This window comes from Ranitomeya variabilis, chromosome 3, assembly GCF_051348905.1.
Source record: "Ranitomeya variabilis isolate aRanVar5 chromosome 3, aRanVar5.hap1, whole genome shotgun sequence".
In the NCBI taxonomy this organism is placed as follows: Eukaryota; Metazoa; Chordata; class Amphibia; order Anura; family Dendrobatidae; genus Ranitomeya; species Ranitomeya variabilis.
In genome coordinates this window covers 776,924,152-776,946,187 of record NC_135234.1, presented here as the reverse complement: position 1 = coordinate 776,946,187, position 22,036 = coordinate 776,924,152, and the positions used below count along the sequence as shown (strand labels likewise).

The window sequence follows — 22,036 nt, the reverse complement described above, 5'->3', positions numbered from 1 at the left end:
TAATGATACCCGTGGCTGCTGGGGTAAGTGACGGAGTCAGCGACTTTGTGCTCCATCACAAATTCTATTCTAAAATTGTATTTGGAGAACACCGATTCTGTTAACAACGTAGCAGACAAGGCAGCCCATGACCAGACAGGCCCTTCTGGCATTTGCCAGAATTGTCAGATGGCCAGTCCGGCCCTGCATGGAAGTGCCAACATTACTAAGAGATGGAGAGAGGTTGATGAATGCCATAAATGGCGGTAATAGAGGTATATTCCTATGTGTAGAGAATATCTGTCAGACAGGCCACATCAGAGAATTCTGTAACCTAATGCCTAATCCATAAATGGCTCAAAACTAATGCATCTGTGTGAGTTCTGAAAATATTCCCCCCTACAAATATTCTGAACTATTGCTGCTGATACCTTAACATAGTTAGTAAGGCCGAAAAAAGACATTTGTCCATCCAGTTCAGCCTATATTCCTATATTCCATCATAATAAATCCCCAGATCTACGTCCTTCTACAGAACCTAATAATTGTATGATACAATATTGTTCTGCTCCAGGAAGACATCCAGGCCTCTCTTGAACCCCTCGACTGAGTTCGCCATCACCACTTCCTCAGGTGGTGATGGTATACCCCAGGTGGTATACCCCTTTCTCCTCCCCGCTACACACTGAAATCTCCAGGTCTGTGATATTGATTGTCAAATAAATAAGGCAGCACACTGCGGCGCTAAAACATGGAAACATGAAAACTGAACTGCATTACTGCATTAGAAATATGAAAAAATGAGAGCATTTAGCGCATAAATTGGCCAATTCATGTGTACCTGGTACCCACGATAAGGCATCTCTCGTATACCAGGACCTAGACATTCCTTTCCTCACTGAGAATAAACATCTTCATCTGAATGGGAATCGCAGCAGGCCCATTACCCCTCCACAGAGAGAGAAATTATAGTCTAAGAAGACGATTCACAGTAGGTTCCCATTCAGATGAAGAAGTTTATTCTCAGTGAGGAAAGGAATGTCTAGGTCCTGGTATACGAGAGATGCCTTAATGTGGCTACCAGGTACAGATGAATTGGCCAATTTATGCGCTAAACACTCTTTTCTTTTTTTCATATTTCTAATGCAGTAATGCAATTCAATGTTCATGTTTCATGTTTGCAGGTTTTAGCGCCGCAGTGTGCTGCCTTATTTATTTGACTGTATATGAGTTGGTGACTCTAGGTTCAGCACCTGTTCACACTTATTCTATGTTTGGATGTGACGGTCAGTTTTTTGAAATTTGTGATATTGATTGAACATACTACATTGTTACCTAAGTTGCTTTTCATTGTGCTAATGTCATGTTGATGTTTATTTGCACTGTTACATGTAATGCAATGGGAGTTACTATGCCAAGTGTTTATGTATATGCTGGAACACATGAGAGACAGTGATGTGCCGCATGCGGAGCGCCCGCTAGGGCCGTGGGGCACTCGGTACTGGGCCGGCTCTTAAAGGGGACGTGTCACTGTAGTGGTGACCCAGTCCGTGGCCCTGGGCATCCAATAAAAGGGGATGTGAATGGGGAATAAAGTTTATAAAGTTTGTTTGTGACGCCGCCTGTGGTACTCAGCAATAAAGTTTTTAGCCGACTCCCAGGTAGTTTGGGGTGCACTTTTCCAGGACTCTTTTCATATGCCTTTCTCTGGCCGTCTCACTACACTGGCTTCCACTTCTCCTGCCCAGCGTCTTCCCCCACAGTGTCCCAAGCCAGCAGCTGTGGACCTTGACGGGCGACCTCCTCTGAGTCCCCTTGCTCCTATATGGCTGCCTTTTTGGCGAAGTATGGGTGGATGTGGCTGTGACACATACAGATACCACGGCCTCCGGTTATCTAGCTGAGTCCGTAGTTTCTCCACTAGTTTGAGGGCCGGTCCCTCACTGCGACCTGGTCCCTCCAGTTCTGGATACGAGCCCCACGGGTGGACTTCTCACTACCCCTGCCTCTAGGACCCCTTCTGTCCTCCCGGGAGCTTCCTTCTGCTAATCTCTCTCTGTTCCTTCTGTAGTTCCATTTTGCAATGTCTTTCTCTTTTGGTATAAGATGCATGGAGTGGGTCAGATCTGACTAACCCCATACCCTTGCACCCTCAAACCACATAACTATCTCTCCTCTCTCTTACCCCCACCCCACACCCCCCCCCCCCCGTCTCCTCAGGACCAACTGCTGTCACATGTCTGCTCTGTTTTCTTTCTCCGTGCAGATTCACTGTCTGCTTCTGGACTGTCCTAACTCACTAGTAAGCTCCTCCCCTTTTCCTACCTTCCCCACCCACCCCCCAACACCCTTTCCTATCCAACCAGAAACACATGGGCCACTTGCACATTGAACAAGTCTGTAAGACTTGTTCAATGTGCAAGTGGCCCATGTGTTTCTGGTTCTATAATTGTTCTCTTGTTTCTACAAGACTGGGGAGTCCACCACTCCTCTGTGGGTCATTTGCATTTAAGCTGTTCCATCCTGCATGTCCACATGGATAGTCCTTCTCTGAACCCTGCTTATTCAGGTACTATACAGATGATCAGGTTTTAAATACATCAGATAGGGATTCTATACATTAGTTAGGACTGCTCTATAAGGGTATACCTTGACGATTTGGTGGAGCAGCTTAGTATACATTTTTTTGCAAAAAAAACGTATCAACTAAATACCCTGTTTTCTTTACATCTTTTGACTAGCACTTGCTGATTACTGTGATTTTTTTTTTTTTTTACAACAGAGTATTTTTGACCTCACTGTGCTCTTTTGTGTCTTCAAGTTTTCTGGTGGTGTGAACAGGTTCCTACAGACTTGTTCAATGTGCAAGTGGCCCATGTGTTTCTGGTTCTATAATTGTTCTCTTGTTTCTACAAGACTGGGAGTCCACCACTCCTCTGTGGGTCATTTGCATTTAAGCTGTTCCATCCTTATGTCCACATGGATAGTCCTTCTCTGAACCCTGCTTATTCAGGTACTATACAGATGATCAGGTTTTAAATACATCAGATAGGGATTCTATACATTAGTTAGGACTGCTCTATAAGGGTATACCTTGACGATTTGGTGGAGCAGCTTAGTATACATTTTTTTGCAAAAAAACGTATCAACTAAATACCCTGTTTTTTTTACATCTTTTGACTAGCACTTGCTGATTACTGTGATTTTTTTTTTTTTTTTTTTTACAACAGAGTATTTTTGACCTCACTGTGCTCTTTTGTGTCTTCAAGTTTTCTGGTGGTGTGAACAGGTTCCTACAGACTTGTTCAATGTGCAAGTGGCCCATGTGTTTCTGGTTCTATAATTGTTCTCTTGTTTCTACAAGACTGGGGAGTCCACCACTCCTCTGTGGGTCATTTGCATTTAAGCTGTTCCATCCTTATGTCCACATGGATAGTCCTTCTCTGAACCCTGCTTATACAGGTACTATACAGATGATCAGGTATTAAATACATCAGATAGGGATTCTATACATTAGTTAGGACTGCTCTATAAGGGTATACCTTGACGATTTGGTGGAGCAGCTTAGTATACATTTTTTTGCAAAAAAACGTATCAACTAAATACCCTGTTTTCTTTACATCTTTTGACTAGCACTTGCTGATTACTGTGATTTTTTTTTTTTTTTTTTACAACAGAGTATTTTTGACCTCACTGTGCTCTTTTGTGTCTTCAAGTTTTCTGGTGGTGTGAACAGGTTCCTACAGACTTGTTCAATGTGCAAGTGGCCCATGTGTTTCTGGTTCTATAATTGTTCTCTTGTTTCTACAAGACTGGGGAGTCCACCACTCCTCTGTGCAGGGCCGGCGTTAGGGCCAGGCAGACTAGGCAGCTGCCTGGGGCCCCCACTCCCTTGGGGGCCCCCAGCATCTACAGCAGAAGCTTCACTGATAATAGCATTATCAGTGAAGCTTCCGAGTAGAGACTGGTTAAGGACCTGTAGTGACATCACGATCAGGTGACCTGCCATGTGACCGTGATGTCACCACAGGCCATGTACTCTGGGAATGTTTGTAGCAGTAAAATAGGAGCCTGCAGTGAAGCACAGGAGCAGCGGCCACTGAACCTCCCCCATCAGCGTGATAGAAGTGCTCATTGGCCAGCGCCCTGTCCTGCTGCACGGAGCCTCTGAGGGGAAGGGAGAGAGACCCAGCACCAGTAACAACCTGAGCCGGCAGATAAGTAGAAGAGCACCGTCCCACTGTGTGTGCTGCTCCTGGTGATGATGGCTCCTGTCCTGCTGTCAGCAACTCCTGCTCTTGTCGGCAGTCCCAGCAGAGGAGAGGGCAGAAAGGTGTCTGCTGGGAGCAGGAGGAGCTGCATCTGATAGTGTGCATCATCTCATTCCCTCCAGCATAAAGCTGTGTGTGTGTGTGTGTGTGTGTGTGTGTGTGGTGTGTATAGCGTGTGTCATGTGTAGTGTGTGCTTATGTGAATCACATGTATCAAATGAGCATTTGTTGTGCTGCATGTGTGTGCCGTGTATGTGTGTGTGTATAAGTGTGTCTTTGCTTGCCGTGTGTGTGTGTGTGTGTGTGTGTGTGTGTGTATATATATATATATATATAATGTGTGTATGTATGTGTATATATATGTGTGTGTATGTATGTGTGTATAAATGCGTGCCATGTATGTGTATAAATGCGTGCCATGTATATATGTGTGTGTATAAGTACGTGCCATGTGTGTGTTTATGTGTGTGTAATATATATATATATATGCGCTATGTATGTGTGTATGTATAAGAATGCTATGTATGTGTCTGTGTATAAGTGCATGCCATATATATGTGTGTGTATATAAGTGTGTGCCGTGTATGTGTGTATACGTGCGTGCCATGTACATGTATGAATGTGTGTATAAGCATGTGTCATGTGCGTGTGTGTTTAATTGTGTGTGTGTATATATATATAATTTTTTGCATTATTCTATATAAACATACAATGATAGTGTGTGTGTTCCATGCACATTTTAAAATAATGGTTGAACAGACTAGAGTGTGTGTATATATATATATATATATAGATAGACACACACACACACACACACACACACACACACACACACACACACACACAGCCCTGCTGCTTATAGCATGATACTATATGGGGACAGATTGATCTACTAGTGTTCTGTCCCCATCATTCGATTCGTCCTCAGACGATGTAAAGAGGCCGAGAAACAAGCGCCAAACGACTTCAATGTTGTCAATCGCACGCATTGAACGGTCTGAACTCAACGCATGTAAATGCAACCAAAATGTTTGAGCGTCATGGTGCAATATGTATGTGAGCATTGGGGGCCTCATTTTAAACTTTTGCCTAGGGCCCCACTTTGTCTAAAACCGGCCCTGCCTCTGTGGGTCATTTGCATTTAAGCTGTTCCATCCTGCATGTCCACATGGATAGTCCTTCTCTGAACCCTGCTTATTCAGGTACTATACAGATGATCAGGTTTTAAATACATCAGATAGGGATTCTATACATTAGTTAGGACTGCTCTATAAGGGTATACCTTGACGATTTGGTGGAGCAGCTTAGTATACATTTTTTTGCAAAAAAACGTATCAACTAAATACCCTGTTTTCTTTACATCTTTTGACTAGCACTTGCTGATTACTGTGACTTTTTTTTTTATTTTTTTTTTACAACAGAGTATTTTTGACCTCACTGTGCTCTTTTGTGTCTTCAAGTTTTCTGGTGGTGTGAACAGGTTCCTACAGACTTGTTCAATGTGCAAGTGGCCCATGTGTTTCTGGTTCTATAATTGTTCTCTTGTTTCTACAAGACTGGGGAGTCCACCACTCCTCTGTGGGTCATTTGCATTTAAGCTGTTCCATCCTGCATGTCCACATGGATAGTCCTTCTCTGAACCCTGCTTATACAGGTACTATACAGATGATCAGGTATTAAATACATCAGATAGGGATTCTATACATTAGTTAGGACTGCTCTATAAGGGTATACCTTGACGATTTGGTGGAGCAGCTTAGTATACATTTTTTTGCAAAAAAACGTATCAACTAAATACCCTGTTTTCTTTACATCTTTTGACTAGCACTTGCTGATTACTGTGATTTTTTTTTTTTTTTTACAACAGAGTATTTTTGACCTCACTGTGCTCTTTTGTGTCTTCAAGTTTTCTGGTGGTGTGAACAGGTTCCTACAGACTTGTTCAATGTGCAAGTGGCCCATGTGTTTCTGGTTCTATAATTGTTCTCTTGTTTCTACAAGACTGGGGAGTCCACCACTCCTCTGTGGGTCATTTGCATTTAAGCTGTTCCATCCTTATGTCCACATGGATAGTCCTTCTCTGAACCCTGCTTATACAGGTACTATACAGATGATCAGGTATTAAATACATCAGATAGGGATTCTATGCATTAGTTAGGACTGCTCTATAAGGGTATACCTTGACGATTTGGTGGAGCAGCTTAGTATACATTTTTTTGCAAAAAAAACGTATCAACTAAATACCCTGTTTTCTTTACATCTTTTGACTAGCACTTGCTGATTACTGTGATTTTTTTTTTTTTTTACAACAGAGTATTTTTGACCTCACTGTGCTCTTTTGTGTCTTCAAGTTTTCTGGTGGTGTGAACAGGTTCCTACAGACTTGTTCAATGTGCAAGTGGCCCTTGTGTTTCTGGTTCTATAATTGTTCTCTTGTTTCTACAAGACTGGGGAGTCCACCACTCCTCTGTGGGTCATTTGCATTTAAGCTGTTCCATCCTGCATGTCCACATGGATAGTCCTTCTCTGAACCCTGCTTATTCAGGTACTATACAGATGATCAGGTTTTAAATACATCAGATAGGGATTCTATACATTAGTTAGGACTGCTCTATAAGGGTATACCTTGACGATTTGGTGGAGCAGCTTAGTATACATTTTTTTGCAAAAAAACGTATCAACTAAATACCCTGTTTTCTTTACATCTTTTGACTAGCACTTGCTGATTACTGTGATTTTTTTTTTTTTTTTTACAACAGAGTATTTTTGACCTCACTGTTCTCTTTTGTGTCTTCACCCTTTCCTATCCAGCCTGAGATGTGAGATGAGACCTTCTTCCCTTAGCTTACGTCCAGGTGCACCGACTAAACTGGTGGGTGTTGGGTTCGAGTGTTTGAGTCCTGGGTGGTGTCCCCTCCTTACTTGAGAGTGGGGCACAACACCTCTGGGTGAGGTGCAGTACCTCTGTGGCAACTGAACCCTCAGGGGCGCCACACATGTGTGATGCAAGGGACTGGAAATGTGTGATTCAGTGCATTATGTGGGAGGATGCAACTGAAAAGCAGTAGTGAAATCTTAAATGGATAATGCGGAGCATAAATAAGTAGCAAACTGAGCGGCTGTATGAAATGCTCAGTCATGGGCAGTGTGGAGTTAGCATTGGGAGGCATGACCCTGGCTTGTACCTGTATGGAGAGAACTACACTTTCCTATGTAACTCTTTAAAGACTGGAGACACCTGCAAATAAGCAGCAAGGCAAAATCAGACAGACATCCTGCAGAAAATGTCTGCCACATAGAATATCAAGGAGTGTGTTAGACTGTGACGGTGTGATACCCCAAGAGACTAGATAGGGCCAAATAGGAGCATTTAGGATGTTTCAGCAGCTTTGCAGTTATTTTAGCCTCACACAGGAGGAACAGATTTGACCTTCAGGATGAGAGAGAGCTGACATTACAGAGAGAGGGTGAGGATCGCCAACACACATGGCAATAAAAAAGGCTTATTACTGTATCCACCAACGGGGCCATGAATAGCTGCCATAGAAGCACAGATTTGCCGCAGCAGAGGGGAGCAGAGCAGCTTTTTCCTGACTTTACAGATTGTGACGCCATAAGAGTTCGAGTGCCGGTGCCTGAGTGCGAATAGAAATACTACATCACAGATGTACCCTGTACTAAGTAAGTAGTAATTGTACATGTAAATAACACAGGGGACGTAGTTGACGCTATTGTGATAAAAAATAGGGTAAAAGCCGTCCCACCACGACAAGGTGAACCCAGGCGGGATGGACCCTAACTCTAGTAGTTCTCCTCACTATGTGTCATCAGATCTCAGTATAGGTGGGGATAAAGCAGGATCCAGACCCGACGGTTTAGAAACCTTCCCGTAGAAAGCTACAGGGACAAAATGAATATCCCAAAAAGGAAGAGCCACACCACTAGTGGTACAAAATATAAAAAAAACTAAAGAAAAACCAAAGAATTGAGCCGGTACACACGCTGGCATAAGTGCAGTGTTTAGGTGCACATTCACACTCTGACCATTAACAGACAAAGCCCAAAATAAAAACAAAATTAGCAAATACCCTGCAGTAAGAAAATAAATAAATAGTAATAGTGCATGTAAATAAAATAGGGGACTTAGTGTACACTAATTTGATCAAAAATGAATATAAAACCATCTCACCGTGACACAGTGTGAATGGGCATCTGCACTTTGCTCTTACACCAACATCTGTTCCAGCTCATTTCTTTGGTTTTGCTTTAGTTTTTTGTACTTTGGAGAAACAGTGGCATGGCTCTTCTATTGTGGGCTGTTTATTCCATCTATATACTGTAGAGTTCCACGGGCAGGTGTCTGAACAGTCAGGTCTGGATCCTGCTCTGCCACCATCTATGTTGAGCCTGCTGACACATCGAGGCGAATTATAAGAGCTAGGGTCCATCCTGATTGGGTACACCTTGTTGTGGTGGGACAGATTTTACTTTTTTACCCTTCGCCACGACAGCACCCCACATGAGAGAGAGGGATCCGCCCCATAGGAACAGGAAACCTACAGAATAAAAGGAGGCGGTCCCCTCTCCTCCTCAGTTTAGGTTTCCTGTTCCTACAGGGACCCGGCTTACCTACAGATGAAGAGGATCCCTGGGCCATGCACCCGCCTGCGTCGGTATCTGAGGGAACGGCAGGGGCTGCGGTTCCAGAAGCAGCGGCGGGGGAGCCCCTGCTTGCAGCCTCCCCCCTCGTCTGGCCAAGCATCCACGGTCCGGGTCCGGTCACCGTGGGTCCGCCCGGCACCGTGAGGACGCGCGCGCTGCTGCGGCCGGCTTAATATCCCTAGCCGCCGCATGGTTAGTGAGAGCGGCGCGTCTAACCCGGAAGTCGCTGGAGCACTTCCGGGTGGGTCCGGGGAGGCAGGAGAATGGGCGGCAGATTTAAAAATGCAGCGCTAGCGTTGGGCCGGTGTGTGTAAGATGGCTTCACCGTCCGACGATGCGCACTTGCCCGCAGTGCAACAGCGTTCTCCTAGCAAGGAGAGAAGCGCTAGGAGCAGCACAAAGAGTGGTGGTCGACCTCCAGAGAAGGGTTCTACCACCAAACGAAATCCGCCTCCAGAACCGGTACCTGTCAGCTTCACTGGGTGAGTTTTTGAAAGAGTCTCTTCCTATATGCTGATATATGTTCCTCCTGTATCCTTCCACTAGACTAAGAAAAGGACACACAAGTCCAAGCACAAGGAATGTGCTTTATGTACGCAGCCCCTCCCGGATGATTATGTTAAAAAACTGTGTTCGGAGTGTATCATGCAAACCTTACGGCAGGAAAACATAATGACTCCATCAGATGTCAGAGCTATAATCCGGGAAGAAATGCAGGGGTTGGCGCAGACAAGTAGCACCAGTACCCGTCAGCAGTGGCGTAACTACAAAGTTATGGGCCCCGGTGCGAACTTCCAAATGGGGCCCCCCCCCCTAAACCCCCCTACCCCCCCACCTTCCCCCGCCCCCACAACCCCCCCACCTTCCCCCGCCCCGCTTCCCCTAGATACGCCTCGGACTGTTGCAGGAATCTCCTGCACTGCAACATGGTGTTGGGTGCCAGCACAGCCCGCACAGTGGTATATCCAGCACAGCCCGCACAGTGGTATATCCAGCACAGCCCGCACAGTGGTATATCCAGCACAGCCCGCACAGTGGTATATCCAGCACAGCCCGCACAGTGGTATATCCAGCACAGACCGCACAGTGGTATATACAGCACAGACCGCACAGTGGTATATCCAGCACAGCCCTCACAGTGGTATATCCAGCACAGCCCGCACAGGGGTATATACAGCACAGCCCGCACAGTGGTATATACAGCACAGCCCGCACAGTGTTATATACAGCAGAGCCCGCACAGTGGTATATAGAGCACAGCCCGCACAGTGTTATATACAGCAGAGCCCGCACAGTGGTATATACAGCAGAGCCCGCACAGTGGTATATCCAGCACAGACCGCACAGTGGTATATCCAGCACAGACCGCACAGTGGTATATCCAGCACAGCCCGCACAGGGGTATATACAGCACAGCCCGCACAGGGGTATATACAGCACAGCCCGCACAGGGGTATATACAGCACAGCCAGCACAGGGGGTATATAGAGCACAGCCCTCACAGTGGTATATCCAGCACAGACCGCACAGTGGTATATCCAGCACAGCCCGCACAGTGGTATATCCAGCACAGCCCGCACAGTGGTATATCCAGCACAGCCCGCACAGTGGTATATCCAGCAGAGCCCGCACAGTGGTATATACAGCAGAGCCCGCACAGTGGTATATAGAGCACAGCCCGCACAGTGGTATATAGAGCACAGCCCGCACAGTGGTATATACAGCACAGCCCGCACAGTGGTATATCCAGCACAGCCCGCACAGTGGTATATCCAGCACAGCCCTCACAGTGGTATATCCAGCACAGACCGCACAGTGGTATATCCAGCACAGCCCTCACAGTGGTATATCCAGCACAGACCGCACAGTGGTATATCCAGCACAGCCCGCACAGTGGTATATCCAGCACAGCCCGCACAGTGGTATATCCAGCACAGCCCGCACAGTGGTATATCCAGCACAGACCGCACAGTGGTATATACAGCACAGCCCGCACAGTGTTATATACAGCAGAGCCCGCACAGTGGTATATAGAGCACAGCCCGCACAGTGTTATATACAGCACAGCCCGCACAGTGGTATATACAGCACAGCCCGCACAGTGGTATGTACAGCACAGCCCGCACAGTGGTATATCCAGCACAGCCCGCACAGTGGTATATCCAGCACAGACCGCACAGTGGTATATCCAGCACAGCCCTCACAGTGGTATATCCAGCACAGACCGCACAGTGGTATATCCAGCACAGCCCTCACAGTGGTATATCCAGCACAGACCGCACAGTGGTATATCCAGCACAGACCGCACAGTGGTATATACAGCACAGCCCGCACAGTGCTATATCCAGCACAGCCCTCACAGTGGTATATCCAGCACAGACCGCACAGTGGTATATCCAGCACAGACCGCACAGTGGTATATACAGCACAGCCCGCACAGTGTTATATACAGCAGAGCCCGCACAGTGGTATATAGAGCACAGCCCGCACAGTGGTATATACAGCAGAGCCCGCACAGGGATATATACAGCAGAGCCCGTACAGGGATATATACAGCAGAGCCCGCACAGGGATATATACAGCAGAGCCCGTACAGGGATATATACAGCACAGCCCGCACAGGGGTATATACAGCAGAGCCCGCACAGGGATATATACAGCACAGCCCCCACAGGGGTATATACAGCACAGCCCGCACAGGGGTATATAGAGCACAGCCCACATCTCATCTCATCCCCCCCCCCCCCCGATAATGGCCCCACAGTCCGGTTAAAAAGAAAAAAAAAAAACTCTCCTCACCTTTCCTTTTGCCCGCGCTGCTCCTGGCGGCTGAAGTCTGCCCAGGACACTGCAGGTGCGCGATGATATGACGTCATCGCGCACCCGCAGTGTACTGTCAGAGGCAGAGCGGGGAATGATGGGAGAGGAAGCGTCAGGTGACGCTCTCTCCTCCCATCATTGCATTGAACTATACCGGTGTCATAGACGCCGGTATAGTTAAATGCGGCGGCGGCACTGGGGGGGGTTCCGGGGGAGGAACAGTGCAGCGGCCCACTACTGGCATCGGCTCTTCTGGCATTTGCCAGAAGTGCCCGATGGCCAGCCTGGCCCTGCTCAGACCTGCCGGCCCGGGGCCCCTGACCTGCGGGGCCCGGTCGCAATGGCGACCGCTGCGACCGCGGTAGTTACGCCCCTGCCCGTCAGCTTAGTAGGTCCAAATCTCCAGTCAGTTCACAGTCAGAGGATGTACGTATATCCTCAGGCGAAGCGGAATCCCAGCCGAGCTCATCCGAGACTGAAGGGGGACTTTGTCTTCCCAACAGCAGTGTGGACAATTTAATAAAATCTGTCAGAAGCACGATGGGGTGCTCAGATGAGAAAGAAAGTAAATCGGCTCAGGACATCATGTTCGCGGGGTTAGGACAGAGGAAACGTAGGTCCTTCCCCGTCATAAAAACTATTAAAGAAATAGTAAAAAAAGAGTGGGATAAGCAAAATAGAGGTTTTCTACCATCATCCTCTAAAAGACGCTATCCCTTCAGCGACGAGGAGCTAAATACCTGGTCAAAGGTGCCGAAGGTTGATGCCGCTGTAGCCTCCACAACCAAACAGTCGGTCTTACCGGTGGAGGATTCAGGAGTCCTGACAGACCCGCTGGACCGTAAAGCAGAAGCTTTACTAAAAAGGTCGTGGGAAGCCAACACGGGGGCGTTCAGGCCCGCCATATCTAGTACCTGCACTGCGAGGTCACTACTAGTGTGGATGGAGCAACTGGAGGAACAGATTAGAGGTAGAACTTCGAGAAAGTCAATCCTGCCGAAATTCCCTCTAATCAAAGAAGCAGTAGCATTCCTGGCTGATGCCTCTGTGGATTCGCTACGCCTAGCAGCCAGGTCAGCCGGCCTAGTGAACACAGCCCGGCGAGCACTCTGGCTAAAGAACTGGAAAGGGGACGCACAGGCCAAAGCAAAACTTTGTGCGATCCCCTGCCAGGGTGAGTTCCTTTTCGGAAAAGCGCTGGATGAACTCCTGAGTAAAGCAGGAGAAAGGAAAAAAGGCTTCCCTAACCAGTATCTTCCATCCTACAGGAGAGCCTTCAGAAGACGTCCCTTTACCAGGAACAAGCCGTTCGAACAAAGGGAGCGATGGGAGTCGAAGGACCCGAAGCAAAAAGGTGCCTTTTTTAGCGGGTCCCATAACCCGAAACGCAAATACCGCTAACCAGGAGGTGGGCGGCAGATTAAAATTCTTCCTCCCCAGGTGGGAACAAATAACATCCAGCCAGTGGATTCTGGACATTGTACAATACGGCCTAAAATTGGAATTTGACCGAATCCCTTGGGATTCCTTCATAGTAACATCTCCAAAAGGTCAAGACCAACAAAGGGCTCTGGAATCAGAGATCCTATCTCTTCTGTCTAAAAAAGTCCTGATAGAAGTTCCCCAGGATCAAGAAGGGAAGGGGTTCTATTCCCCTTTATTCTTGACCAATAAGCCTGATGGTTCATTTAGAACCATCATAAATCTCAAGAGATTAAACGCCTTCCTGCGTAATCATACCTTCAAAATGGAATCCATTAGTTCAACCATAAAACTCTTGTTTCCTAGGTGTGTCATGGCCGGAATAGACTTAAAGGATGCCTATTATCATCTTCCCATACATGCCGAACATCAAAAGTATCTAAGGGTAGCAGTCACCCTGGAAGGACAGGTTCGTCACTTTCAGTATGTTGCAATGCCATTTGGGCTTTCTATGGCTCCCCGCATCTTCACTAAGGTGATATTAGAAGTGATGGCTCATCTACGTCAACGAGATACCTTGATAATACCCTACCTAGATGACTTTCTAGTGGTGGGAAACTCTATGCTTCAGTGTAAAACTCGTCTATCTAATACGATCTCGTCCCTACAGGAGTTAGGTTGGATCGTCAACTTCGAAAAATCCCGGCTGAATCCAGAAACCGTCCAGACATTTCTAGGAATCCAGCTAGACTCCGTAAGTCAGAGATGCTTCCTCCTCCAGGCAAAGAAACTGACTATACAATCAAGGGTATCAGACGCAATACGCAACCCCTACATGACATTAAGGAAGGGCATGTCTTTACTGGGGTCATTATCATCATGTATCCCTGCTGTACCATGGGCACAATTTCATACTCGTCAATTACAGTATGAGGTATTGTCGGCTCAGGGAAAAGACGGACATCTAGAAAGCAGAATAACTCTTTCTAAAGATATCTTAGAATCACTATCCTGGTGGCTAGACATGGACCACCTCTCAGAGGGTGTGCCATGGATAATAGACCCATCTAAAATAATTACCACCGACGCCAGCCCTATTGGGTGGGGAGCACATATGAAAGACAGTCTGGCCCAAGATACTTGGGACCAGGCAGAATTGTCATATTCCTCCAATTGGAAGGAGTTAAAAGCGGTAGAATATGCCTTAAATCACTTTCTTCCGCAGATTCAAGGAGCAAATGTAAGAATTTACTCGGACAATTCCACCACAGTGGCATATGTGAACCATCAGGGTGGTACAAGGTCAGGAAGTCTAATGACCATAGCTGCAGACATCTTCCAGCTGGCAGAGACTCATCTAACATCCCTAACAGCCCTGCACATCAGAGGTGTAGAGAACATCAGGGCAGACTACCTCAGCCGAAACGAGTTACGTCAAGGGGAATGGACCTTAAACAGATCCATATTCAGTATGATAACAGAATCATGGGGGATACCACAAATCGACCTATTTGCCACAAGAGACAACCGGCAAGTAAGAAGGTTCGCTTCCCTGAACGCCATGGATCACCCAGATATGTTAGACTCTCTCCACCATCCTTGGAGGTTCCAGCTGGCATACGCCTTTCCTCCGATGTCTCTGATTCCACTAGTGATCAGAAAGATCAGGAGGGAACAAGCAAGAGTAATCCTCATTGCACCATTCTGGCCGAAAAGACCATGGTTCTCTTGTCTCCAGACCATGTGCCTATGCGATCCATGGATTCTCCCATCAGAAAAGAAGCTGCTGTCCCAAGGCCCCTTTTTCCACCCGCAAGTGAAAGGTCTTCACTTGACGGCGTGGAATTTGAGAGGCAACTACTAAGATCAAGAGGGTTCTCAGCAGAACTAGTAAACACCCTCTTATTGAGCAGGAAAAGATCTACCACCCTGATATATAGTAGGGTATGGAATAAATTCTTAGACTTTTACACGGTACCGTTCACTAAGCAAGTTCCAGTCACACCTATTCTAGAGTTCTTGCAAAAAGGCCGAGAGTTGGGGTTATCTGTAAACACCTTAAGAGTTCAGGTCTCGGCATTAGGAGCCCTATATGGATGCAATATAGCAGCTAATAGGTGGATCTCCAGATTCATAAAATCTTGTGAACGTAGTAAACCGGTCCATATTCCCCGTCTACCTCCGTGGGATTTAAATCTAGTGCTAGAGGCCTTAACCGGCTCCCCATTTGAGCCACTAGATTCAATACCTTTAAAAATCCTGACATATAAAGTAGCCCTCTTGGTAGCCCTAACCTCAGCTAGACGGGTTAGCGACATCCAGGCCCTATCAGTAGACCCACCCTTCTTACTGATATTCCATGATCGGATAGTCCTAAAACCAGACCCCTCATACCTCCCTAAGGTAGCGTCCACCTACCACAGGTCCCAAGAGATATTTCTCCCTTCCTTTTTTGATTCACCTGTAACTCCAGAACAGCATAAATTCCACACCTTAGATGTCAGAAGAGCCATCCTGACCTATATAGAAAGGTGTCAGACATGGAGGGAGAGTAGGGCTCTGTTTATCTCCTTTCAGGGCCACAAGAAAGGACATGGGGTCACGAGAGCTACCATATCTCGATGGATTAGAGAGGCTATCTGCTTGGCCTATACATCAAAAGGTGAGATTCCTCCAGCGGGTATTAAAGCGCACTTAACACGAGCCATGGCTTCCTCCTGGGCGGAACAAGCAGATGTACCGATCCATTTAATATGTAAGGCCGCAACTTGGTCTACACCTTCTACCTTTTACAACCATTATAGACTTGATCTATCTACATCTTCTGATCTAACCTTTGGTAGAGCTGTTCTTAATACAGTAATCCCACCCAAATAATGAATCTCTGAAAATCTCTCATGTGGGGTGCTGTCGTGGCGAAGGGTAAAAAGCCGGATTACTCACCGGTAATGCTCTTTTAATGAGTCCACGACAGCACCCATTTACTACCCTCCCTAAGTTATGCACAGCTCTTCCTTTTAAATTCACAAATAATGGTTGTATAGAGTTTAAGATATTTATGTTGCTGAATAAGAATTAATACTAAAGCTTTTGCGGTTCCCTTTTTGTACTCTGTAAACTAAACTGAGGAGGAGAGGGGACCGCCTCCTTTTATTCTGTAGGTTTCCTGTTCCTATGGGGCGGATCCCTCTCTCTCATGTGGGGTGCTGTCGTGGACTCATTAAAAGAGCATTACCGGTGAGTAATCCGGCTTTTTATCAAAATAGTATCAACTAAGTCCCCTATGTTACTTACATGTACTATTAACATTTATCTATTTTCTGACTGCAGGGTATTTGCTACTTTTTTTATCTTTAGTTTTGTCTGCTGAATGCACCACAGTGTGAGCGTGCGCCTACACATTGCACTTATAGCAGCACATATTCTGGCTCGTTTCTCTAGTTGCGGAGCAGAACGGCACAGCTCCATTAACTGCAGAGTGACTGCAGCGGGATTCGGATAGTGGCGGATGTGTAGTACCTGGCCATGGCCACTCTGCACTTGATGGATCTATGTTGTGCGGCTCCACAACGGATCACACTTGGCTCCAGGAACAGCTGATCGTCAGGATTGCCATGTGTCACACCCCCACCGATCGGATATTGATGAACTATCCCAAGGATAGGCTATTAATATATAAGGTACAAAAAACCCTTTAAGGACCACCAATCTACTACTAAGGGGCACACCATACAATAATACAATACAGAATTACTTAACTGCTGTGACTTTACTCAAGAGCCAAATGTGTGCACAAACTACAAACTACTGAAGGATATTGTTCTTCAAGAGAGGTAAAACAGCGAGGTGGATTGTGACACAGAGAGAGTGAGAAAGTGATATAGAGCTTGCTGCAGAGTGACAGGAGTGCTGCTGAGGAGATTGCCAGCAGGCTGTCTGCCTCTACTCAAGTCTCTATGTTGTCTCTTATAAGACTGCTGTAACTATTAAGCTCATTGCCTCCTTGTGAGTAAAGTTCTTCATTTGACAGTTGTGCGTGCCCGCATCCTTCCACCATTCCTGAGTGGGAAATTACACTGCCACTGAGGTTTTCTACATCCTCATTGTATTTCAAGGGCAAGTTATGCCAAATTTCTTCTTATAAAGACGTTCCACCTCTATACAACACCAAACTGTCACGGGAAGTCTAGGTGGGCAAGAGCTAATAACCCGGGCCCCTGCAATTTCCCTCAGACTAGGGAAATCCTGACTAACCCTCTACCTAGAGTTTACACTGATGGTGTGCATGTCTAGGCCTCCACCCTCTCCCTGTCTCCTGTTTCAACCCTAGGCTGAAACCTCCACCCAGTGAAGAGATAATACACCAATACCCACAGTAAGCACAGACAAGGGTAACGGAAAATATACACCACGCCGCAGTCACTCAGGAATACAATATAAATGCACAGGGCAAAATAAATACAAATATAGGAAGGAGTAAATAAGACAAAGGGAAATACACCACCAGCAACGATACTCCAACTACTAGCTCACCACTCCAGACCGAGATAACATGCACAAGACAGAAGCTATAATCGGCGACGCCAAATGTTCAGGAGAACTATTTAAAGGCAATGGGCATGGCCCAGCTTCCAATCCGAGCACCAGGTAATTTAACCCTGGACCAGCTAGATAAAATCTAGCCGACGCCAATGAGCGCATAGTGGTCAAAAGCGGAATTACCGCTGTCTGTCGAACGACCTGGTCTGAACAGAGTCCGACATGACAGTACCATGCCTTCAACGAGGGACCCCAGGGCCCTCACGGCTTATAGGACCCGGCTTGTCCGGATGGCGGCGGTGAAAAAACCTGACCAGCCGATCCGCATGAACGTCCGAGGCTGGTACCCAGGACCTCTACTCAGGCCCATAACCACGCCAGTGTACCAAGTACTGTAAAGTGTGGCGCACTACACGAGAGTCAACCACCTTGGAAACTTCAAATTCCAAATTACCCTCCACCAAGACTGGAGAAGGCATTGGTGTCGCGTCCACAAGACCCACAACCTTCTTTAACAACGATCTGTGGAACACGTGTATTTTATACACCGTAGGAAGCTCCAACCGGTACGCTACTGGGTTAATGACGGCGGTGACCCTAAATGGACCAATAAACCGTGGACCCAATTTAAGGGATGGTATCTTGAGTCTTATGTTTTTTGTCGACAACCACACCCAGTCATCCACACTCAGGTCCGGATCTGGCACACGCCTACTGTCAGCCACACGTTTGTACCTAGCACCCACACTCAACAGGCGCTGTTTAACTCTCCTCCAGACTGATGACAATTGTGCTCCTAAGTGGTCTTCCTCCGGAACGCCGGAAGAGCCCCTCTGACTCAAAGTACAAAATTGAGGATGTAGCCCGTAAACACAAAAAAACGGAGACTCCCCAGAAGACTCCTGGCGGTGATTATTGATGGCAAACTCAGCCAAAGGAAGGAACGTCGACCACTCCTCCTGGTTATCTGAAACAAAGCAGCGTAAGTACTGTTCCAAATTTTGATTCATAAGCTCGGTCTGACCATTTGACTGAGGATGAAACGCCGAAGAATGAGACAACTGAGACAGCCGTGAACAAAAAGCTCTCCAAAATTTTCCCACAAACTGAGACCCCCTATCAGAAACGATGTCAGACGGAATCCCATGAAGTCTGACCACTTCCTGCACAAATACCTGAGCCAGAGTCTTAGCGTTAGGCAACGAAGGCAAAGACACAAAGTGCGACATTTTTGAGAACCGATCAACAATCACCAAGATGACCGTGTTCCCAGCTGAGGAGGGCAAATCAGTGATGAAATCCATGGAGATTTCCGTCCATGGCTTACTAGGTACCTCGAGAGGGAGTAGTGTGCCAACAGGACGGGAGCGGGGCGTCTTAGTCCTAGCGCACGTGATGCAAGCTGACACGTATGAGACCACGTCCTGTTGGATCTTGGGCCACCAAAACCGACGTGACACCAACTCCAATGTACCCCTAACCCCTGGATGGCCAGCCAGGACAGCATCATGATGCTCCGCCAAAACCTTTAAGCGGAGATGAAGCGGTACAAACGTTTTGTTGACGGGAAGCTCAGATGGTACCTCCTCCTGGGCCTCGGCAATCTCAGCCTCAACCTCGGTAGTGAGAGCCGAAACCACAACACCCTTTTGGAGGATGGGTACAGGATCTTCCCGAGGCTCTCCCCCCGGGAAACACCTGGACAAAGCATCCGCTTTAGTGTTTTTAGAACCAGGTCTGTAAGTGACCACAAAGTTGAACCGCGTGAAAAACAATGCCCAGCGAGCCTGCCTGGGAGACAGACGCTTGGCAGACTCCAAATAAAGCAAATTCTTATGGTCGGTAATAACAGTAACCTGATGAACCGACCCCTTCAAGAAGTGTCGCCATTCCTCAAAGGCCAATTTGATTGCCAACAACTCTCTGTTGCCGATATCGTAGTTACGTTCGGCGGGCGACAGTTTCTTGGAAAAATAGGCGCACGGACGCAAACTTCTCAAGGAGGAGCCTTGTGACAACACCGCCCCCACACCAACCTCAGACGCATCAACTTCTACAACAAAAGGTTTCGATACATCTGGTTGCACCAGAATGGGAGCCGAAACAAACCTGTTTTTAAGGGATTCAAATGCGCACACAGCAGCCTCAGGCCAAACGGAGAAATTGGTACCCTTTTTAGTCATGTCAGTTAGCGGTTTAGCAATGACAGAAAAATCCTTGATAAACTTCCTATAGTAGTTAGAAAACCCAAGGAACCACTGAAGTGCTTTCAGGTTATCAGGCCGTTCCCAATGCAACACCGCTTGCACCTTGGCGGCGTCCATTTTAAAACCAGAAGCAGACAGAATATAGCCCAAGAAAGGCAACTCCTATACCGAAAATACACATTTCTCCAATTTTGCATACAGCTTATTCTCTCTGAGGAGCTGTAACACCTGCCTGACATGATCTAAATGAGTATCACGGTCGCAAGAATATATGAGGATGTCATCTAGGTACACAATAACGAATTTCCCCAAAACATGCGAGAACACATCATTAATGAAATGTTGAGAGACGGCAGGTGCATTTGTCAACCCAAATGGCATCACCAAATTTTCAAAATGACCCTCAGGGGTATTAAAAGCCGTCTTCCACTCATCATCTTGATGGACTCTTATGAGGTTGTACGCCCCCCTGAGGTCAAGCTTGGTAAACCACTTAGCACCTGCCACCTGGTTGAACAAATCCGGTATCAACGGCATGGGGTGTGGATCACGAACCGTAATCTGGTTCAACTCCCTGAAATCCAGACACGGCCGTAGTCCACCATCTTTCTTCTTAACGAAGAAGAACCCTGCTGCCACTGGTGAGGACGAAGGCCTGATGTGCCCTTTGCTCAAACTTTCAGCAATGTAATCCTTTAGCGCTTGTCTCTCCGGACCGGAGATGTTAAACATCCTTGCTTTAGGCAACTTGGCCCCTGGTTTAAACCTGATAGAACAGTCATAGAAGCGATGTGGTGGCAACTCTGAACAACCTTTCTCAGAGAACACATCTACAAAATCCAAAAGTGACTCAGGAACGCTTGGAGTCACAGCAGAAACACATGTGGCCAGGCAATTCTCCTGACAGAAATCACTCCACTGAATTATGTCCTGAGTTTTCCAGTCTACCACCGGGTTGTGTGTAGACAACCATGGGAAACCCAGAACCAATTGTGCTGGAAGACTCTTGAGCACCTTACATGTAACCTGCTCGAAATGAAGAACCCCAATGTGGAGTTTAACCTCAGCCACAAATTCAGCAATCTCCTCCTGTGGGAGAGGAGCAGAATTGATGGTGACCACGCGGATAGGATGAGGCAGTTTTTCGATCTTAAAACCAGCAGTGCGCGCAAACTCCTCATCAATGAGAATTGTGGCAGAACCACTATCCACAAAAACAGTGATTGGCAGCTCTCTGCCAGTGACAACAACTTTGGCAGGGAGCATGCATTGAGAAACCATCATGGAGGATATACATAAGCTCAGATTGGACTCCTCCACACCCTCTGAGCTTAAAAGTTTTTCCGCCGTTGCTTCTTTCTTTGACAGCAGAGGACAGATATTAATAAAATGACCAGTTTTACCGCAGAAAAAACAGGCTCCCTGCTTCCTGAGTACAGGGGCTCGATTCTTAACATGTGATATGCAGCGCCCCAGAGTCCTGGTCGTTGCAGTACTGATGCTCCGCCGCTAAGGGGGGCTACGGTACGTCTGATGGCACTGAAGGGGTTCACCTGACCAGGTATCACAGACACCAATACACTTCACAGTCTGGCCTCCAGGGGGAGCTAAGGGTACTATGTATTAGGCCACTCCTCACAATCTGGTAAAACTGGGGGTTGGATAGGAAGTTAGAGAGAAGCTGACTGGGAATCGAACAGGCAACACCCTGTGGCAGAGGGTGTTGCGGGGAGAGACTCAGGGGGGTCCCTGTCAGGGGTGGGATCCTGACAGAGGCCTAGCAAACAGAGAGAACGTTACGGGACCGCGCCTGCACCTGATCACGGCGGTTCCCTAAGAAAGGACCAGAAGCGAGGTTTATTGTGCTGAGTGAGAAACGAGATCAACGCAACAAGGAGAAACACCAGTAGGAGTCGTGCTGTAAGACGAGGCAACATCCTACTGAGGCGCGTAGCCGGTGGCCGGAACGCCGAGGAAGTATTAGGCTCCAAGCAATACTTCAAACCTACGGCAGGACAGTCAGCTTTAGGCGGGCTGTCTCACACAAATCACCTAAGAAGACACAGGGGGCAACAACAGGAGAAGGGCGACACTAGGGTCCAGGAAATGCTCCGAGCCTACCCGTCATACGGGTGC

At 47.1% G+C, this 22,036-nt stretch overlaps 1 protein-coding gene across 2 annotated transcripts in view; it reads right to left on the bottom strand.

Annotated features, from left to right (window-relative positions):
* The window catches only part of LOC143817471 (ecto-ADP-ribosyltransferase 5-like), a 46,593-nt gene that overhangs the window by 5,340 nt on the left and 19,217 nt on the right, over nt 1-22,036 (bottom strand). The gene's annotated exons all lie outside the window — the stretch shown is intronic.